The sequence below is a fragment of the Lissotriton helveticus genome, chromosome 12 (assembly GCF_964261635.1).
Source record: "Lissotriton helveticus chromosome 12, aLisHel1.1, whole genome shotgun sequence".
Classification (NCBI taxonomy): Eukaryota; Metazoa; Chordata; class Amphibia; order Caudata; family Salamandridae; genus Lissotriton; species Lissotriton helveticus.
In genome coordinates, this window is record NC_136073.1 from 140,918,886 (window position 1) to 140,926,695 (window position 7,810).

The following is a 7,810-nucleotide window of genomic DNA, read 5'->3' on the forward strand; positions in this document are numbered from 1 at the left end:
CATTCTTATAGCTTTGGGGGCCTGGAATAGTCCGCATTGTCACACTTGTAGAAGTATGATGGTTAGTAGTTGTGTTGTTACTATCACTGGCAGTGTGGCTGGGGCAATGTTTGATGCAAACTGCAGTGGCCTCGTGATGAGAGCCTTTGAGAGTAAATAAAGTAAATAAAGCAGTATTTATTAAACTGTGCGATTACTTAAAATCTTTACAGTATAAAACACAAAGAACAACAATCCCCCCCCCCCCCCCCCATGTGCCCGTCGGCCAGTAAAACCATATGTACAACTTTAAAATAGAATAATGGCTAATTTTGCCCCTTTTTTGTCCAATCAAAGTTCTATTAGAAGAAGGAAAGTTTTTGTCTGTTCCTTAGCTTCACGCCAATTAGAGTCTTGGGAAAGTGTGGAGGTTTGACATGAACGTTTTCACTGCGCATCACCAAGGATGGGTTCTTCATTGGACCCTTGTCCGACCCTGGTATAGTTTCTGGGTCCAGTTGTTCCAGTTACTTAGCGGGAGTTCCCTAAGTTAGCTGTAGACTGACACTCGTTTGTGCTCCAGATGGTACTCCTTGCACATTGTCAAGACTCTTAGGATCCATGGCCTTTTGATGGAGGTCGAGTGCCATTTTGACTTGGTGGGTAAACTTACCGACCCTGGCTAATAGGCAGGTCGTAGTTTCTGAGAAGCACCAGTCCGAGGCCTCTCTGCAGGTTCTATGGCCTAGATTCCGTAAGGCCGGGCGCAGCAAACGATGACGATCGCTGGCCAACTTTGGACAGCAACATAGTAGGTGTAACCATGACTCTCTGCGGTAGTTGCATAATCGACAGGCGGTGGCACCGTCCGTTCGTGCCCATTTTGGGTTAAAGTCCGTGATCATGAGAGCCAGGAGGCGCAGATACAGGATTTTCTTTCTCGCATGAGTTGTAAGTGGGTCTCGCAGGTATGGTTGGGGTTTCCCGAGAGTATAAGACTTATCCAGGGCCAACGTTAATGGGTTGTGCAGTAGCGATAGAAGATCAAGCTCGAACGAGATGGACTGGACTTGACGCTTTACGGCTTGTGCCCAGGCTGAGTATGGTATTTCATTGAGGTGTAAGCTTTTGCCCTCAATTTTCAATAGATCAATTCCTTGTGCCAGCTTCGAGTGCCATGGAGAGCCCACTTCACCCAATGTAGATTTTAAGAAGTGCTTTAGGGTGTTTTCGGGCGCTTTCAGTACTCTGATGTAGTATTTTATCAGGTCCCCCAGTAATGCCAACTCCGGTCGATTCAGGCCTATTTCTAGCCTTAGCCTGTTATTCCTAGCCTGTCTAGGGGCCTGTAGCACCAACTTGTACGCTTTCGCCTGGGCCGCTTTGACCACTTTCTCGAATGCACCTGGGTAGGCAATGTGGCCATACGTAATGGAGGGAATCAGTTTTGCCCTGAGTACTGTCAACATTGGTTCTGCTGAGGGGCTGACCAAGCGATAGCTTAGGCGTCTTAAGAACAGAATTGTTTTATCTATTCTTGGTTTTAGCTCCTTTAGATGTTTAGCTGTGGTGGCCCTCTCTGACACCCAAACTCCCAGATAGTTATAGGATGGGGCAGTAGCGATTAAGTTCTCCCCCAGAATCCATGTTGCTTCTTTTTTTCGCCGATATTTGCCAAAGATTACTATCTTGGTCTTGCTAACGTTTATCCGTAGGTCATTTTCTTTGTTGTACGTCGCCAGGCTGTTTAAAGCTCTTTGAAGTCCCACCCTGGTGTGGTCCATGACCACCGTGTCATCAGCGTACTGGAGCGATCCCAGGACCAGCTTCCCCAATCTTGGCGGTACTAAGTTGGCGTCTTTCAGGGCTTGCCCCATGTCAGCTGTATACAGGTTAAAAAGTAGAGGGGCCAGAACGCACCCCTGCTTAAGTCCAGAGTTGGTCTCGATTCTTGCTGTTGTAATTGTTGGACTTAATTTCACCTGGACCCATGTCCCCTCATAGAGTGCTTTTATAGCTTTTAGCAGGACTTGTGGGAGCCCCCAGGTCTCAAGTTTTGCCCATAGTCGGCTTCTGATCACTCGATCGAAGGCCGTAGAATAGTCTATAAAACAACAAAACAGTGGCAGCTTATCCCTTGTATTGGCCTTCTTCGCCAGGTAGGAGAGCGCTATGATGTTGTCTAGAGTGGAACTGTTGGCCCTGAAGCCAGTCTGTGTGGGCGGGAGAATGCCATTTTTGTCCACCCAGGCCTCCAGGTCCCTTAAAAGAAGACGGGCGTAAACCTTGGCTTCTATATCTAAAAGGGCTATAAGCCTGTAGTTGGCCGGGTTCGAGTGATCACCCTTCTTGTAAATGGGAATTAGGACTGAGCCTTTCCAGGAAGTTGGCAGAATCGCAGTAGCGAATGAATGATTAAATAGAGGAGTAAGTGTTGTTGCAAAAAAGGCTGAGGCAGTTTTAAAAACCTGGGCAGGGATTCCATTTGGGCCAGGAGCTCCATCCGTTCTGGTTGCCTTAATGTACTTTAAAACCTCCTCCTCTGTGTACTTTGCATGTCGACTCTGTCTTGGGGTTACAGACGGCAAGCTTTGAGTTTTGATGGTTGCGGCAGCCGCCTTGGACCACTCTAGGCTTCCAGGGTTAGCCCGGTTTGGCTCACAGGTGTAGAGCCGCTTGGCATACTGTTCCCAGACATTCCCTGCGACACTGTTTTCCTTATGCCCTCCGCTAGAAGTCAGGCTGTTGATGAAGCGCCATAGCTTGCGGTTATCTTTTTCTTTAATTAAAGAAAACACTGTGAGCCAGTTTTGTTCTGCGCGCTGCCTTTTCAGCTCCCAGACTTTCTTTTTATAGTTGGCTCGTAGGGCGGAGGTGGAAACCCTCCCTTGCAGATATTCGCCCTTCTTTTTTGTTGCCCTGATTGCCATGTTAAGTGAGCGCTTGCTCTGTGTTAAACTGCGCGATTGTAATTGTCTTGGCCTGGTGTTATTTTGGCGGTGTCTTAGTTGGTTGGTGTTACCCAAGCACTTCATTAGATCCTTGGTCAGTGTTTCCCAGAAGTGTGTGATGTTCTCTATATCTTGTGACCTGAATTCAGCCTCCCTACTGGCTACAAAATCAGTCAGTCTGTGGCCAAGATTGGACGTCCATTTGATTCTTTTGAGAACTAGATGATGTTCTTCGCCTGTGGTTGCTCCAATTGTTACCTGAGAGTCCACCTGTTCCCGTGCCAGGTTAAATGTGGCTCGGAGGGGCCTGTGGTCGCTTTCATCTCTGTCATCTACAGTAAAGTCACAAAGTTTGTGGGCCACCTCTTCATTCGTGAAGACATAGTCTATAGTGGCAACATTCCTGAAAGTGGGTTTAGCAGTCCATGCGGGATTGCTAATTTTTTGTGTTCCGTGCGTTGATTGCAAATTGAAGTTTGAGAGAAATTCAATCAGGGGGGCTAACTTCTTGCTGGGAGGTGTAATGGTGGTCAGACCCAGGCCTCTTATGTTGAAGTCGCCTGCAATTAATACATCGTGGTACACGTGATTTATGAGTAGATCTTCCAAGATGGTGGTGAATGGTTCCATAGCCTGGGGTGTTTGATATTTAGTTGGGTTGACGTAGCAATTGATTAATAAAAGAGGGCGGGGCTTTTGACCCGATTTCAACCCCTCTATAGTGATGGCCTGGAGGTCAGGAGTCACCAAGTTTAGTTCAGTGGTCTTAAATTTGCAGGCATGGCTTACGAAGATCGAAAGGCCCCCTGACGGGCGCCCAAAGATCGTCCTTTTGGTTGCTGATTTAAAATGTTCGTAAAAGCCGCCAATTGGGGTGGTAGTCTTCGCCCAGGTCTCCTGAATGCACAATATGTCCCCCTGTGCGAGGTAGTCGCGGGTGGCCATGTCCCTAAAAATGTTACTTAGCCCAGCTATATTCCATGAAATGATGGTTAAGTTGCAATCTTGACCCCTAGGTTGGTTTAGGCGTGCTCTGTTTCCATGTATGTCTCTTTGGTTAGGGACCCTGTCTCCATGTGTCCATCCTGTGGGCCAGTCCTTGCTGAGACCACTGCACTCTCCGCTGCCTATCATTTAGCAGGATGTTAATTTTTAGCGGGGTTCTTCGTCTCCCTGCTTTCGTCCCCTCATCTGGGCTGGTGGATCTTGTGCCTTTGAGGACAGATTTAGGTTCTTGAGGACAGTGAGTGGGCGTCAGGACGTGTGGATATGTTGGTGCCCTGAGGGCGGTGACTTCAATACCCCATTCTGCGAGTTGTGTTGCTTCCTTGAGGACAGCCTGTTGGACTTGCTGTTTTACAAACCCAACTAAAGTGGAGTCACCGTGGGTGTCTGTCTCCAGGCTCTTGAACATCACCCACTCGATCTTCTCAGAGGTAATTTGTGCCAGGGAGTCAATGTGACCATCAAGACGGACAATGTTAGACCTATTTAGAATGTCATAGGAGCCTTTTGCTAGGTATCTGGGAGTAAGCAGCACCTCGTAAGTTTCTAGTTGGTTTTTATATTGAGCGGAACGTTGAGTCTGCTCTTCTCCCAAGAAGATGTGCCTCTGATAGTTTGAGTTTAGAGGGTTTAAGTGGGTGACTCCCTGCTGCTGTCTAACTGGTGCCTCTTTCGGTGATCCTTCCTCAGTTTGTGGTACTTGCCGCTCGCCCTGGGTTGAGTTTAAATTTAGAAGATTGTTGTATGTATCTCCTAGCTGCTGTCTGCCTGACACCTCGTTTGATGTTCCTTCCGCTCTTGGCAGTCCTTGCTGTTCGCCCTGGTTTAAATTAGGGTTTGTATCTGTCCTTTGTTGTCGCACTGGGCCTGAGGCGCTAGGTTGTGCACCGGCTTCCTTCTGTGATGTCCTCAGTTGGGCCTCCTCATTGGTTTGACCCTCCAGGAGGAAGAACGGATGTCTTTGGGCCTCACCTAGGACGGGGGTTGCCTCTCTGGTCTTCCTGGCCTTGGTGTCATGTTTGGGAAGGAAGATGGGAAAGAGTGGTTTAGGGCTGCTTTTGGTTTCTGTGACTCCGGAGGTTTGTGTTACTGGTGGTATATGTCTGCTTTTGGCTTTGGAATTCTTGGCTTTCTTCAGTTGTTTCTTTAGTCTTTTTTTGGCCCTCCTTGACAGCGTAGCTTTTTCGCTTACCGAAGCACCTTCAGCCCTTGACACCAGAGGAGCAACGACAAATGAGTCGTCACTTGTAGTATCAAGGTCCAAGGCCTCACGGTCCCCATTCCCTTGATCTGCCGGTGTGGTGTTATTGCAGGGCTCTGCCAGTCGCTCTTTTGTTGGGCTACTAACCGCAATGCAATGGTTGGTCATTTTGACATGCACTGTCTTCAGGGCATGTCGGTCGTGTACTTGAGGAGTCATCTTTCCTTGTCCCTTGGCTAAAGCCAGCATATCCTTTAGAACGTCAGGTAAGCTTGCCCATTTTTCTATTATGGCAGCACAGGAGTTGGTGTTAGCCCCGTTGGTGTTGTGGGCATCAAATAGGGCCTCTAGTTTTGCCAACTTGTCGTCTTGGCGCGCCAGATGCTGGGCAATTGACTACAGCAGATCGATTTGTACTTCCATCTTCGTGGACTGCCATAACAGCGCTCTGGCCATTGCATCCTGAACTTCTCTTATGGCAGACAGGTTTAATTCTTTGAGGATGGCTTCTTCGGCTGCATTTTGCTGAGGTGTTCGGCCCAACGGACTCCATCCCTCGGATTGTGGTGTTCTCAGGACGTCAATTTTTCCTGGATTTATTGGTGTTGCTTCGAGTGTTCGTTCAATTGACTGCTCTAATTTAGGCAGAAATGATGTTGTTAGTGTAGCCATTTCAGGTGAGGTGGTCTTCTGTTTTACCCGAGGTATCTCCAATGTGTGCGATTGCTTGCCTATGCTCTTTGGAGAAGTGGCTGCAAGTGCCTCGTTTTGTTCCTCGGTGTCTTCCTCCGCTTTTGCCCCCACTGTGGGTCTCACGTGAATATCGGCTGTAATCCTGATCGGGCTCTTCGCCCTGACGGCGGGCTGGAGACATGCTTCGGGACTCCCGATTTTCTCCGTGATGGCAAACTCGCAAGAATTAAGGCCCCTCTGGTCCTGATAGGTCTTTAGTGGCCCCGGTGTGGAGGCGCTCTCTCGTTGACTATCGTCCCAGGAAGTTAAGCCACTAGAAGCCTGAAAGAAATGTGTGATGAGTCCTTGGGGAAGGGAGTTGCCATTAACTGTTTCCTGGTTTTTTTTAGAGCTTATGCTCCTTGTTTTCCTTCTTTGTGTTGGGCATTCAAGGTTCACCTACGCCTCCTCCGTGCTAGACTGAGTCTTTTTGAGCGACATCCTTGGGTGCCGTTAACTGGGGGTCAGCGCGATGTAGTTCGAGCCAGTGAGCCTCTTTATTTGATTATGTCACCTGTACTTGACTTGTGTGACTTGTGTATGTGAATGTGTCTAAGTCTGCACACACACACGAATAACGAGGGGGCTTCAGCGCTGGGTCTTTATATCTTTCTGATGACACCTCGTCACCTGTCTCTAGAGGCTGGGGTGGTTGCACAGACTTTGTGCTTTGCTCAATGTGAACACCCAACTATTCACTTGACAGAGGAAGTTCGGATGCTTCAAGAGTCTTCAGGGGTCACTTTTAAGGACAGCAGTAACCAGACCTGAAAGGGATGTCTGCATGGGCGGCAGAGGCTCCGTTTGACAATGCTGGTGGGTCACCAGAATAGCAAAGAGTTTCACTGTGGGACTGTGGTATGTGGTTGTTTTGCGTGTCTTGAGGGGCGGGGGGGCAGGCAAGCGGGGCGCACGGGGGAACCGCAGGCTGAGAGACCTAGTCGGGCAGCCCCTCGGTCCGCACCCCGGGCTCTTACTTCGCAGCCGCCTCTATCGGCGGCCGCGCTTGCCTCCACAGCTTACCTCCACGCGCTGTGCTGCTTCAGGAGCTTCTTGATGAGCAGTTCCAGTGAGACACGGGGAGCCGGGGACTCGATTGCCGACCTGCACACCGCCCTTGATCTCACTGCTCGCACAGCTCGGTGCTCTCTGGCGCTCTCTGGTGGAGGATTCATGCACAGCACGTTTGTGTGAAGAAGTCATTTGAGTAACTGCTCCCAGGCCAAGTTCATCCAGCAATTACGGTTCCTTCACTGTGAACCGTCACGTCTCATTCCGCGTGTCTTACTGAAAATAATCGGCAGCTCGGGCCGTTTTCTTCCACCATCAGCGGTGGCCTGAATGAGGCATTGGTGGTTCAGTGGTAGAATTCTCGCCTGCCACGCGGGAGGCCCGGGTTCGATTCCCGGCCAATGCAGCTAAATATTTAGTGGAGAAGCGTGGCTCAGTGGTTAGAGGCGGCAGACCCGGAAGCTGAGATCAGCCGTGGACCAGGGTTCGATTCCCCGCCTCGGCGGGTCTCGGGCTCATAAATTCCACGGACTCGATAATTCTCGTTCCGGTACCTACTCAACTCACGGGGTCACACTCTGCGACTCTGGGCAATAGCTTGCTTAATCTCCACTACGGCCCCTCGCGGCGGGATGCCTGGCTTTCACCTTGTGGACACCCTGCTGGGGTATCTCACAGGGGAATACCAGGACGGGTTCCCTAAGCAAGCGCCGAGATGCCTACGGGTAGTCGTGCGCTATACAAGAGCGTAATCATTTCATTTCATTTCATTTCCCTGGTGGTGTTGGCCGCGGAATTCCTAACGGCGGTTGCCGTGTATCCTAAACGGCATCAACCGCCTTCAAGTTCTTATGGCGGGAGCTGAGGTACACAAGCGGCTTCAGCCGCGTCTCAGTTCTTGTGGCGTGTGCCGCGATACACCAGTGGTTTC

The 7,810-nt window shown here is 49.8% G+C and overlaps 1 non-coding gene across 1 annotated transcript; it reads left to right on the forward strand.

Moving 5' to 3' along the window:
* The first annotated feature begins 7,214 nt into the window (after nt 1-7,214).
* TRNAG-GCC (transfer RNA glycine (anticodon GCC)) lies at nt 7,215-7,285 on the forward strand. The gene has a single exon. It is a non-coding gene; the product is annotated as a tRNA-Gly (tRNA).
* The last annotated feature ends 525 nt before the right edge of the window (nt 7,286-7,810 follow it).